Genomic DNA, 13,348 nt, shown 5'->3' with positions numbered 1-13,348 from the left:
TTTTAAAAAAAGAGAGAAAAAAAAAAGTCAAGAAAAGAAACTCACTTAAAATGCTCCCTTTCTCTTTTCATCCCAGAAAGCTAGTAACCCTGTCTTCTGGGTTCCCATAGCATTCATTAACACCTGTACATTAGCAAATGTTGCATTCATTTATATTCATACATACATGCACCCAGACATATACTGCATATGTAATGACATATAAAATAATATATATATTAATTATGTTAATATACTTACACTTAAATTATTTAAATCACATGTTTGTTATATCCATTTTTTGTTCTGCTTGTATATATGTAAATATACATGTTATTATTCATTTCTCTAATTTTTCTATGCATTTATAGCTATTGGATAAATATGATAATTAGTTAGCTACATTAACTACTATTAAAATATATTTAAAGAAATATGTATATATTCTTAGAAATATATGCTTTAGATATCTTCATTATTTTTTATTATTCATAAATTTATACTTTTATATTTAGAGTATGTTTGATTAAATATTAAATTTAAAGTAAATGTGATTGTTTAATTTTGTGTCTGTTTTAGACACTAGGCTATGACCTTCTAGATCAGGAATTTAGAATAAAGTTTAGACTCAACTAGATATAATGAATATCTACCTTTATTGAGCACTTACTTTATGCCAGACAGTAAGCTAAGTGATTCACGTACCTGATCTCATTTAATCTAGACAAACTTCTAATAGATTGATGGTATAATTATCCACATTTATAATGAGGAAATGCAAACCCAAACAAATGAGGTAAGTTGTCCCTCATCTTCAGGGCTTAGTTAGACTTTCAACTCAGATGTGGCCTTGACTCCAAATACCTGGCCTTTGTGATGGGAGAAGCAGGGTGAGGCCATTGCATCCTGGTGGGTAAGACCTAGAGCATAGGAGTTAGACAACCATGGCACTTGTCCATGATCCCTTATCTCTTAGTAGTGTGGGTCTAGAATGGGTCCCTGTCTTTCATGGCCACATTATAAGAGTCCTAGATCTGGAGCAAGTGCTAAGATGGGGAAGGATATGCATTATCATTTAGTGAAAGAAAATTTAGATTTTGTGAAAAATGCACACTGACACTTTCCCTGAGATAAAACTAAAGAGAGCACTGATTAAAAATTAATTTCTTATTTATTCATTGCTCAAAATTTCTATCTTTTAGATTCTTACAACTCAAGAAAAGATAACATGAGTAGTACCTAGGATTTTATGAGAAAGACAGCAGGTTATAAATCCCAACAGGTTATAGAATCAAAATCTGCTTCTGAGCAAGTTCTTTGACTTTTATATGCAACTTAGCTTGAGAAGCACTCACTACTTTCTGGCCAATGTCTAAATTTGTCTGGTCCCCTTTATCATTCCAACAAATAAGCAAGAGATGTGGAGGTTATTGGGGAAAGGTGGAGAAGAGATAGTAGGAAAACAATCAGATTCTGGTATAAGGTTTGCTATAAGCAAGATGTGTGACCTTAGACAATTTACCGACTCTGTGACAAGTCGACCCGTGTCACATTTGTGGAGGAAGGAGGAGAAAAAGAAGGAGATTGGAAAGAAGGAAATCAGCATAGATTATAAGGGTGACTGTTTTAATCCAAATATTTATTAAATAAAACATTAAAGCACTGACTAAAACTTTTAAGGATTACATTTCTGTCTTCACACTGCTGTATTTTCTAGTAGATAGTAGTTGCTCTATAACATGAACCCAGAATGAATGCATGATCACTCTTAAAACTTAAAAACCTTGAGAAATATTTCTCAACGCTAGCAACACCTTCTTCTGTACTCCTAACATACCTATCATATTCTTATGTACACTGACACTTGGGACAATGTAACAAATTTTTAAATAAAATTATCCATAACCCTGTGGACTAATAACATTTCTGCAAATTTTATGATATTGGCATGTACTTTTAACATAGGTAACATCACAGAGTATGCAGACTTGCAATCTGCATACTCTTTTTTTTAAAAAAGTACTTGTTCTTATTAGTTATACATGATTATAGAATGTATTTTAACATATTATACATATATGGAGTATAACTTCCCATTCTTCTGGTTGTATGTAATGTGGAATTACATTGATAATATATTCATATATTCACATAGGAAAGTAATGTCCAATTCAGATTCATTCTATCTTTCTTATTCCCATTCCCCATCCCTTCTCTTCATTCCCTTTTGTCTAATCCAAAGTACTTCCATTCTTCCCTACCCCACCTCCTTATTGTGAGTTAGCATCCACATATCAGAGAGAACATCTGGCCTTTATTTTTACTTTTATACTTTTTCATTTCTCTTTATGGCTGAGTAGTATTCCATCGTGTATATATAGCACATTTTCTTTATCCATCCATCTGTTGAAGGGCACCTAGGCTGGTTCCATGGTTTAGGTATTGTGAATTGAGCTGCTATAAACACTCATGTGGCTGTGTCACTGTAGTATGCTGATTTTAAGTCCTTTGGGTATATACCAAGGAGTGGGACAAATGGGTGAAATGGTGGTTCCATTCCAAGTTTTCTGAGGAATTTCTATACTGCAATCTTTATACTCTTATTATACCATTCAATAAATATTTGAACATTTATGTATTTCATAAGTACACACATCCATAATTATTTTAGAACTGCATAATATTCCTTAATGTGTCCTAATTTAAAAACAAGGTCTATAATGTTAAACAGTTTGATGGGTTCTCATTTTTTATCTTTATAAAAATATTAAAGTGAATATCTTTAAAAATGTATATTTGAGTGACTTTCCTTGACATTCATAGGAATGGATTGATTGGCTCAAAAAGTATGATCATTTTTTGTGGTTCTTGGTATAGACTGCTGAATTTTCTTTCTGGTTGTAAAATTCTAGGGTTCTGAGAGAGTCAGATCATATTTTCTAGTGGCTACAACAAAGACCAGAAGCCAGCAGCCAGCTTCTGATGCCACCACAGTCCTTGAAAATGGCAAGACAGACATTCCCACATTCTTTGCTTTCATGGATGATTAAAACAAAATGGGAACCTTGTCCTTGAAATTGGTTTAGAGCATTGGATGGATAAAATATTGTGTTACACAAATGACCAGACACTAGCTGGATAAACAAGATAAACTCAGAGTTGCATTCTTTCCCAGAATCTCAGGATAGTCCTTTGGAGCATGGATTCACAATTCTGTTTCTAGCCTATTTTTAAAATATCAAAGAGAAGGACCAGATGTCACAATGAATTAATATCCTGAACTTTCAAATCTGGAGAAATAGGTTCAAATTTTCCCTACTTGAAAGTAAATATGAGATTTCTGGCTTCTTGAAGATCCCTAGTGGATATTCCATCCACCCCCACCCCTCCAAGTTGACAGTTGGACAGGATGATTCCAGCATCTTCCTTTTCATCATGACCTGAGGGCTGAGAGCTCAGATGAGGTGAGGCAGGTGCCATACTGAGTACAGGAAAGTGCCAGGCTCACCCTACTCACCCACATACCTCCAGGGATTATCATCTACTGTTTAACACTTCCTCATGAAGGGGCACTGAGTTACACAGCTGTTGTTAAGAGGGACAGGAAATAAAGGAGGAGTAGCCCTGTCCCCTTGAATAACTTAGTGATAGAGAGTCAAAGGTCATCAAAATGAAACTGCAGAATCCATTGGCAGGACCACCAGGCTGTCTTACCAAGTAGACCTAATGGAGATGCTCCTCAGACAAGTTTCCTGTATCTCTATGCAAGTCAGTCTCTGGACCTCATAACAGAGTCTATAGCAATGTCATTAGCATTCTCACATCCAGTGGCCATTTCTTCTAGGAGGTCTTCCTGCTAAGTCAGGTTGCATATTCCTTCTTTGTGCACCTGTGGCGTCTCTCCCCATCCCAGCACTTCTTCCAAGTGCCTGCATCTGTCCACTACTCAACCTGTATCTGTCTACTTTCCCCACCAGAGGACATCTCCCCAAGTCACCAATGTGTCCCCCAGTCTTTGCAGAGTATTTATCTTTGATCCATTCTCTGATTTATGCTTTTGTAGGCATCTCAGTGATTCTGAATCACTCTGAAAACTACCTGAGACACCTTTTTGAGAAGAAGAGGATGCTGGAAAGTCATGCTTTATGTGGAGGAGGCTCTTCCACGAGGACCCAGAGTGAGAAAAGGAAGTTGCCTCAGGCTCACTGCCAGGTGGGCATCTCATTCAAAAGAGACAGAAACTCACTGTGGGCCCTCACCTGCCCAGTGTGGTTGCTGTGGTGATTGAAAATGACAACTAATATTTCCTTCAAAGAGACAAAGGAAAGAAAGGTCACAAATGGATCACACTTTACTCAGTCAATGTCAATATACAACCCAGAATTATTAGCCTTCAAGAAAACCAGGAGTTAGAAATTTTTGGTTAAAAGAAAAACCCTAAAAAAAAAAAAAAAGAAAAGAAAAGCCCTACATATACAACTTCACTTTGCTTCTTTTGCTTTCTAGTTGAGTTGGGAGCATGGATTTCAACTGTGTTTAAATACAGACTTTTGAAGACGCAGAAGAAGTAGATTCTTTCATGCATCTACCCCTTGATAACTTTCCTGTTGGGATTCCCTGGGAGAAAAAGAAAGCCTGGCTGATCCCACTACTCCCATCCTGGGCTTACTAAATACGGGATCGCCTATCCATCAACCCACACAGAGACCCTTCTTTTATGTGAGTTCAGGTATATAAAACTATGAGCATATTTTTCATAAACATTTTTTCTTTTAAGCCTACGAAAGACAGTCAAAACATTCTTCTTTCCCCTCCAGAAACCTAGGAATGAATTCGTCATCACTGAGGCAAAGTCCAGGGGAGAAAGGGGTGGCCAGTCAGGGAGAAAGGAAACCAGAGAGCCAGAGCTGAGTCATGTTCTCTCCCTCTCTCTCCTCTGAGTTTCTTTGTACCTCAATATTTGGGATGATACAGTCCCACCTGTCTAAGGCTTAAGGGCTAAAATCTCCCCTCCAGAGTTGAGTTTTTAAACGAAGCAGGTTTACAACTGTCAGAAAAAAAAGAAGAGAGAAGGCCAAATTGCTCTTGTGCTTGAGCCCGTGGGCCAATTATTTTGTAAGTGGATCGGTATGCAGGGAAGATAGAACCTCCCGGAGGAAATGCTACAGGACTCCCTTTAGGAGCCAATTCTCCTCCCACTACTCATCCACCCAGCACCAGCCTCCACCTGGGAAGAAGCAGGAAAACCTGAGCACAGAGGGTAAGGGCTGATCCTGGGTACTTACAAGATTTAAAAGAATAGCAGGGGCTGCCCCATGAAAGAGGGCAGGACCCTTCACCAAAAGAAACCCAGAAATCAGAGCACACATTGCAAGTCTGGGTCCAAAGTCAAAGGATATAAGCCAGGAGGAGACTTGGATGACAGGAGAGGAGAGGAGAAAGCCAGACAGGGTTCCAGCAAGAGTCTAGGAGCAGCCCTTTACCAGGATCCTGAGGAAAACTTTAAAAAAAAAATAAAATGAAATTGCTGCAACCTCTGTTCCCTTCTTAGTTGAGTCCACAGGAGCCTGTAAGACCAACTGTCATCCCATGATACGAACTTCATCCCCAGCATCAGCTGCAGAAGCTGAAAATGTCAGCTTGGGGAGAAGCAAGCCTAGGTTCTAATCTTAATTTTATCACATGTTATTATTGAGACTTTAGGCAAGGTACTTAATCAGTTTTTGCATCTGTAATATCAAAATAACTTTGATGAGAAGGTGGACGATGTAATGGCATCCTGACAATTTGGAGAGCCATTCATATGGGGTATAACTCACTGTCAATCAGCTTTATCCATAGCTCCTTCTATCTGTTCTATTTTTATCTCAGGCACTAGAAACTGGGGAACTGTGGATCCTAGTCTTGCTTTCTGCCAAGGTTTTAGATATGACTTATGTTTGACAATGAGATTCATTTGTGGGATATTTTTAAGGTGGCTGGGAGCAAGAGGCCCTGCTTCCTCTGTCAATGGTGGTGATGGTGGCTGAGTGTGGCCTTCCACACATATGACCAGTGTCACAGCTCACTGATCTCCATACTTCCCCTCCAGGGCCCAGCTGCAGCAGTGGGGGCCAGCTGTCATTTCTTCCAGCTTCCTGATCTCAGGTGGCAGCCTGGGCACCATAATCTTAAAGCTAGGAATAGCCCACCTTACTTTCTTGATTCCAGTCTTTTCCATGTAGTAAGCACTTGCATTAGTTTTCTTTTGCTGGATAGTAAATCACATAGTGTCTTAAAACAATGCCCATTTGTCATCTTGCTCTTCTGGAGGTCAGGTGAGCTCAGCTGGGTTCTGTGTTCAGGGATTCATGAAGCTGAAATCAAGGGGTCAGAAAGGGTGGGTGCATATCTGGAGTCTCTGGGAAGCATCAGCTTCCAAGCTTACCTCAGTTGTGTGTGGAACCCATTTATTTCTAGTATCATGACTGAGGTTCCCATTTCCTAGCTGGCTGCCAACCAGGGACCTCTCTCAGCCTCTTAAAGCCATTCACATTTCTTCACATGTGACCTCTCCCTTCTTCAAGTCAGTGACAGCACAATGAGCCTTGTCATAACATCACAGCCAGCAGCCGGACCCTTCAAGTCAATCCTGCTCACATTGCAACTCGAATTGTTTTTCTGTTTTCAGCCACAGAAAGTTCCCTGCTTTTAAGGACTTGTACGATTAAATCAGGCTCTCCCAGATAATAGCTCTTCCTTAAAACAGACTGTGCCATATAATCTCACATAATCACAGGAGCCATGTACCAGCATATTCCCAGCTTCTGGAATTAGAGTGAAACATCTGAACCTGGAAGGCCGTTTTGAAATTCTGCTCCCATAGCACCCAATGTCTTCTATTAAATCACATTCTTCTTGAAAAGCCTGGAGTAGTTTCTGATTTCCAACACTGAACCATAGGTGATCTGAGATCACCATCTGCAAACAGACCCTGAAAAAGAGATAACAGCCCTCAGAATTTCTAACAGACTTGCCATTGGACTATTCTAAATCTACCCAACCAACAATTATTTAGCAACTGCCATGTACCAGACTGCTCTACATTTAAGGAAATCAAAGAAGAAGAATAATAATTAAAAAAACTACCTTATGATCCAGTTCAATGGGCCAAACAGACACAAATTTCAATGTAGCATATCATGAAAGTTGGTAACAGAGGTGACCTCTGTTCCAAGTGGAGAATCACTCAGTGATTCAAGAAATATTGGTTGGACATCTACTCTGGGTCAGGCATTGGCTTGGGCCCCAGTAATCCGAACACCAATGCAGTAGGTCACTGTCCTGGAGAATCTCTGGGAAGTGGGAGATGCCATCATATTAAAATGACATTTTAAAATAATAGCTTCCTTTTAAAGAGGTTTTTACTAGAAATTCCACACTATGCTACTTTACAGGCATTAGCTTACCTACTTTTCACTTTCAGCCTGAAAGGTATATCTATAATTCATTTCTAAATTTTATAGAGGAGGAAACTCAAAGTCTGAAGATAATTATTTTTTTCTGGGAAACAATAGACCTGGATTTGCAACCCAGATAGACTCAATTTTAACACTCCCTCCTTAGTGGGTAATGGCTGTGAGTAGTGGCTGCATTCTTCCCAGATCCTTTAGGGTCCTTGTTACCACTTCTGTGCTACCTGCCCCACTCCACCAGTACTCCTTACTGCCAGCCAGCACCTGCACTCTTTCTTGGAGAAGTAGCTCGTGAGTCTCCATTGTCCCTCGGGACAGTCCTTAACCAATGCCTGCTGAATGTGGGAACAGGAAAACTCCAGTTCCTTTGTCTTAGAGAAGGACAATTGTGAGGTTTGATTTATAGAGTTAATAAGTTTCCCTGTAAATTGGGCAAAAGCTACCCTTTGAGTGACTTTGCCTGTGACTGCACACATCCTGCTTCCTCCCCTCTCTGCTCTCTGGCCCCCACCCGATAATTTCCTACTTTCCCTTGGGAATTTCCTTGTAAATTCTTACACACAGATCTGAGGGTTGCCCTAAGACATTGCTGCCCTGCTTTTATGCCGCGCCACCATGGGAACCAAGGGAAGGCAGTGACTAACGGATCTATTGGGGGTAATTGGGAAGACTTCCCAAAGAAAGTCATATTTCCAGGAGGAGAGATAAGCTCAGGTCTGCTGAGGTGGACAGGCATGCAGAGAGCATTCCAGACAAAGAGAACTGCACCTGAAAGAGCACAGAGATAGGAAGTCAAAAGATGGAGAAACATCTTTTGAATGCACTGGAGCAGAGGATACAGATGGCAGGACCTGCTAGAAGTTGGAGCCCTCTGCTAGAAGTACCTCAGAGTATTAGGGGAGATGAACTAGGATCACATTTACATTTTTTTATATGAGAAATATTTACTAAGAACTTAAAATACAAGTAAGATACCAACCTAGGTACTAGGAATATTGCAATGAAGACCTTTAAATTCATGTGCCTCTTTAAATGACCTAAGATCAAAATTTATTTTCCCAGTCACACTAACCCTATTGCGGATGCTCAACAGCCACATGTCGTTAGTGACTATCATATTGGACAGTATAGGCATCACTGAGAAAGTTCTGTTGGACAATACTAATCTTGCCCCTGAGCGTATAGCTAGTAGTCTTCCACCTAATTGTTGATTTCATTGTCTTTTTTAAAAGTCACTTCTTGCCGCATTCTTCTTTTGTACAGAGGAATCTGAAGATTCTTTTGATTGTACAACTGGGCAGCTGCACAACCACCTGCATTTGGCAATCAAAACGTAGCAGTGGTTGTCAAAAGACCAGGATTGCAGAAATCCCTTTGAAAATACATGTGATGTTTTATATATTAGATGAGGGAGATACTCTCACACCTGCATAGAGAATCCAAAGAGCAGGGTCTGTCTGCCTCAGACTGTTTACCTGGTTCATTCTGGAAGTGTGTAGCTCTAAGCCCATCCTCCAAAAGCAAAACTATATCCGGGAAAGAAGCACAAATTGAATTTGTCACCTGGCATTCTGTCACGTCCAGTGCTACAAACTTGAAAGTAAACTGACTACTCTCAGAAGGAAACTCTGAAATCTGTCAGGGAATTTAAAAGTCATGATTTTTATGATAAACTACTAGACAATTTAGTTTTTCCTGAAGAATTACTTTCTTCTACCTCTTCATCTTCCTTTTCTTAAAAGAATGTACAGCAGTTATTTTTACTGATATTCTAGAATAAATCTATCACAAACATAAAAGTGGAGCTATCTAATCAAATAATTTAAACCTAACAATGATGTAGGCAGAACAAATCCTACCGAACATGTGTGTTCAAGTATTAAATTCATCCTAAAGAGGCAATTTAATATTCAACTGAGAAGAGATTAAATATCTCATTATTCCTGGTAAAGTACAGCTTTCATGGTTCAAGCAAACCCTGCTCACTTGACAAAAGTTCTCCTCTTTATTCTAACATTATGCGGAGTTATACATAAGAGAAAAAAATGCTGTTTTTAAAATATTAACTTTTGTTGACTGTGATACCAACATCAAAAGCTTAATTCAATCAGATTCATATGCTTTTTAGCAGTCTTGACTTATAAACATCTTGTAAACACTATTCAACCAGTTTTTAAGGGCCTGGAGCAGCTGCAAGAACCAGAGATTACAAAGCAAAGAGATTGTCTTATACCCAGGGCAGAGAAGCTGTCATTGCACTTGATGGTATTTCTTTTACAATTTTCCTTATTATTATTATTATTGTTGTTGTTTGTTTGTGTGTGTGTGTGTGTGTGTGTGTTAGTTTTTGTTTTTCTTGTTTTTTTTTTTCTCCCAGAGCTTGGTGTATTCTGTTGTCTTTGCACCTACAAGAAAAAGGGTGCTCTCCTCTTTCTCTAATTCTGTAAAACTAAGACGGCAATGATGACCAGGCCCTTGGAGTTTTCCACTTGATTATAGAGAGGTGGATTGTGCTCTACATTAGAGTCTTGCAGCCCTGCCACCAGATAAAAGGAAAAGCATAAAAGCATCACCAAAGCCTGGACTCTGCTTTTCCTGCTCTAACATGCCATCAAATACGGACGGGGCACTCCACTGATGTAGGCATTCTGTTGTTCGCATCCGCTGGGTTCAGCTGAGAATGTCTGAGATCAACAGGTGGCCTCGCTAATGGAACAGATTCACTCATTGTTTGTGTGTTTAATGAATCATTGAGTTACTGATCAGCAGTGAGCAATGGAAGCTGTTCAAACAGAAAAGAAGCCCAGCCGTGAGGTGGTGCCGCCAACACACTCCTTTGAAGCACTACTGGCCCCGTGGGGAGTGCAGGAGGCTTGGGGTTTACTCCCTACAGTTCCCAGAGAAATGGTAGCAAGAGGAAGGTGTTATTTCTAATTGGATGATGAAAGTCAGCTCAGAGGACAGAGACCAAAGGGCCAAATGTAAGAAGGGGAGGAAGTGCAAACATCTGAATCAAACGCTGAGGTAAAACTGAGAGACAGGTGTTAGCAGTGAACCGTGCAGTCACCCTCATCCAGCCCCCCTGGTCCTCAGGAAGCAACCAAGTGGGAAAGGACTGAAGCAAGAAAAAGCAAGGCTTAGGATTTGGATGCTGACTTTTTTTTTTTTTTTTTTAACAGAGTTCAAGGTACAGGGGAAATTCTCTGTCGTTTGGGAGGCAAGGCTGACTCTTCTTTTGTGCAATTCCTACATGTTACCCAACAAGCCTTTCCTATGCGTAGCATTGACTTATAGTCCACTGGAATCATATTAAACAGTCTGTGTTTTTTTCCACATGAAGACTATTTTTGATTCTAATTGGACGGGGCACTCCATAGCCATTTTGCAGTACTTGTGGTTGGACCTAGGACCTGGAGCATGCTAGGCAAGTATTCTACTGCTGAGCTCTACTCCCAACCCTAAAAAAGACTGAATTTTAAACAGGTTCTAAAATCATTGGCTCCTATCATTGACTCATTCTGCCATGCCCCTTTCTTGTCCCCAGTAGCTTTTCCAAAACCATTATCTTCACTGTGACACTCCATAAGTTTTCTAGCTAAAGGAATATGGACCAAAGTCAAATGAATACTTTGCAAACAGGCCTGGATCATAAAACCTCCTAGATGGTCCACCATACTTGATTTCCTTCACCATTAGCTGGACTTTGATGCCTCTGTGGCCTTTGAAGGACACAAAGCTTTGGTTAAACCTGGGACCCCTTAGCCCTCAGGGTGACAAGGCAAGATCCTGGGTAGCTAGGGTGCAATTGCCTGCATTTCCCTTTGTGCACTGTATATAAATATTCCCTTTTTCACTCACACCATGAAAACTGAACAGTAAGGAGGTCTTCCGGTGGATTCCAAGGTTCCTTTCAGTCCTACTATCCTTGACTCTGGGCCATCAATTCATTTACCCTTTCATCCACCCTAGATAAAGACAGGAAGATGCTTTTCCTGTCCATTCAAGATCTCCATAGAAGGAGTGGGACCCTCCTCCCTTACATTCTCACCCAGAGAGAGTGAGAAAGGGTGTTTTAGCCAAAATTTTCATTACTGTGACCAAAAGTCCTGACAAGAACAATGTAGAGGGAGTAAAATTTATTTGAAGCTCATGGCTTCAGAGGTCTCAGTCCATAGATGGCCAGCTCCATAGCTCTGAGCCTGAGGTGAGGTGGAACATCATGGTGGAAGGGCCTGGCAAAGGAAAGCAGATCAGGACAAAGAAGCAAAGAGAGGTTTGGCATAGTGGTGCAGGCCTATAACCCTAGCAGCTCAGGAGGCTGAGGCAAGAGGATCAAGAGTTTAAAGCCAGCCTCAGCAAAAGTGAGGCGCTAAGCAACTCAGTGAGACCCTGTCTCTAAATAAAATACAGAATAGGGCTGAGGGTGAGGCTCAGTGGTTGAGTGTCCCTGAGTTCAATCCCTGGTAACGCCCCCCCCTAAAAAAAAGGGGGAGAGAGCGCGCTCGTCAGAGAGAGAGAGAGAGAGAGAGAGAGAGAGAGAGAGAGAGAGAGAGAGAGAGAGTGCGAGAGCGCTCCACCCACCCAGGACAAAATATAAACCTCAAAGGCATGCCTCCAGTGACCTTTCTCTTCCAGTTATCTGCTACCTGCCTATAATTACCGCCCAGTTTATTTATATCAGTAGATTAATGCATTGATTAGGCTAAAACTTTCATAACCCTAAACTTTCACTTCTAAACTTTCTTATTTCCCTCACAAATGAGCTTGTGGGTAGCACTTCATATCTGAACCATCGCAAAGGGGAAGAACATAGAAGAGAAAAAATAAATAATACCTCCAAGTCCACCTGTCCGTTAACGAAGAGAATCACAAGGAGGCCTAAAGGGCAGCAGCACAAAACCTGGGACAGACACAGGGCAGGAAATGAGGACAGAATTTGCTACTCTCTCTTAATAGTGGCAGATCTTTGGGCTGTAAATCCTGAACAAGGGTCAGATCAGTGGCCATATGCTATTATTTTACCAGCACATCCCTTGATATGGGTCATACTTAACAAGCCAGCCCCCAATCCTTTTATAACTAAAGATCTCAGTGATTCCAAAATTAATCTCCCTCCATATGTTTCTTCAATAAACCCTTCTTTTTAACTCAGGAGGATGGGAAAGCTATTGCTCCCTCTGGCAATGTTATTGGTATTTAAAAATTAAGATGTATACATACACATCATATGTGCACATAACTTAACAACACAAATTTCTATACTGAATGTTTGTACATACTGTGGAATGTTAACTCCTCCTAGACATAGAAGCTGTGTTATGTGTCCTATAGTGACCTAATTAGGAAGGTGACCTAATCCCAGAATAAAGAGGTTGCATTTGGTTTCTGACATTAAATGGCCAAACTAAGCCCTCAGCATTGAGACAAGGTAAAACTGGTTTGTAAAGGTATTTACTAGTCCTTTTTTTTTTTTTCTTAGAAGGGGTGGGGGTGGTGAAAAATAATTCTACACTTTTTATTAGTGGTTTTTTTAATCTTCAAAACACTTCTTTAATATTTATTATACAGCAAGTATTATTTTAGATGCTTTTACTACCCTTAATTTAATTCCCTATGAGGAGGATATTATTACCACTCTATTTTAAAGGTAAAGAAGCAGAAGAACAGATTAGGTTTTTGTCCAAATTGACACAGCTAATCAATGGTCAGGCTGATTCAGATCCATGCTGTCCAGTGCCACAATCTGTATGCTTGGTCACTATGCCATGCTGCCCAAATGCACTAACCCATACCCATGCTTTCCTCATACCCATACTTCTCCCCTGCTCTCCTCCCATTGGATATATACACAAGAATGCACAACACTTATTCTTCAGGTCCTACCCAAGCCTATGGGTCAAACCCAAGAGGTCTGA

General features: G+C 40.2%; 1 long non-coding RNA gene across 8 annotated transcripts in view; it reads right to left on the bottom strand.

Moving 5' to 3' along the window:
- The window catches only part of LOC120886630 (uncharacterized), a 48,157-nt gene that overhangs the window by 25,428 nt on the left and 9,381 nt on the right, over nt 1-13,348 (bottom strand). For 7 of the 8 annotated variants that reach the window (XR_013438879.1, XR_013438878.1, XR_013438876.1 and 4 more), the window contains exon 2: nt 6,171-6,952. This is a non-coding gene — a long non-coding RNA (uncharacterized LOC120886630). The remainder of the gene's footprint in view (nt 1-6,170; nt 6,953-13,348) is intronic. The other variant, XR_013438880.1, reaches the window with a different exon arrangement.

The sequence above is a fragment of the Ictidomys tridecemlineatus genome, chromosome 5, assembly GCF_052094955.1.
Source record: "Ictidomys tridecemlineatus isolate mIctTri1 chromosome 5, mIctTri1.hap1, whole genome shotgun sequence".
Lineage (NCBI taxonomy): Eukaryota > Metazoa > Chordata > Mammalia > Rodentia > Sciuridae > Ictidomys > Ictidomys tridecemlineatus.
The sequence above is the reverse complement of the archived record's forward strand: the minus strand, read 5'-3'. Positions and strand labels throughout refer to the sequence as shown.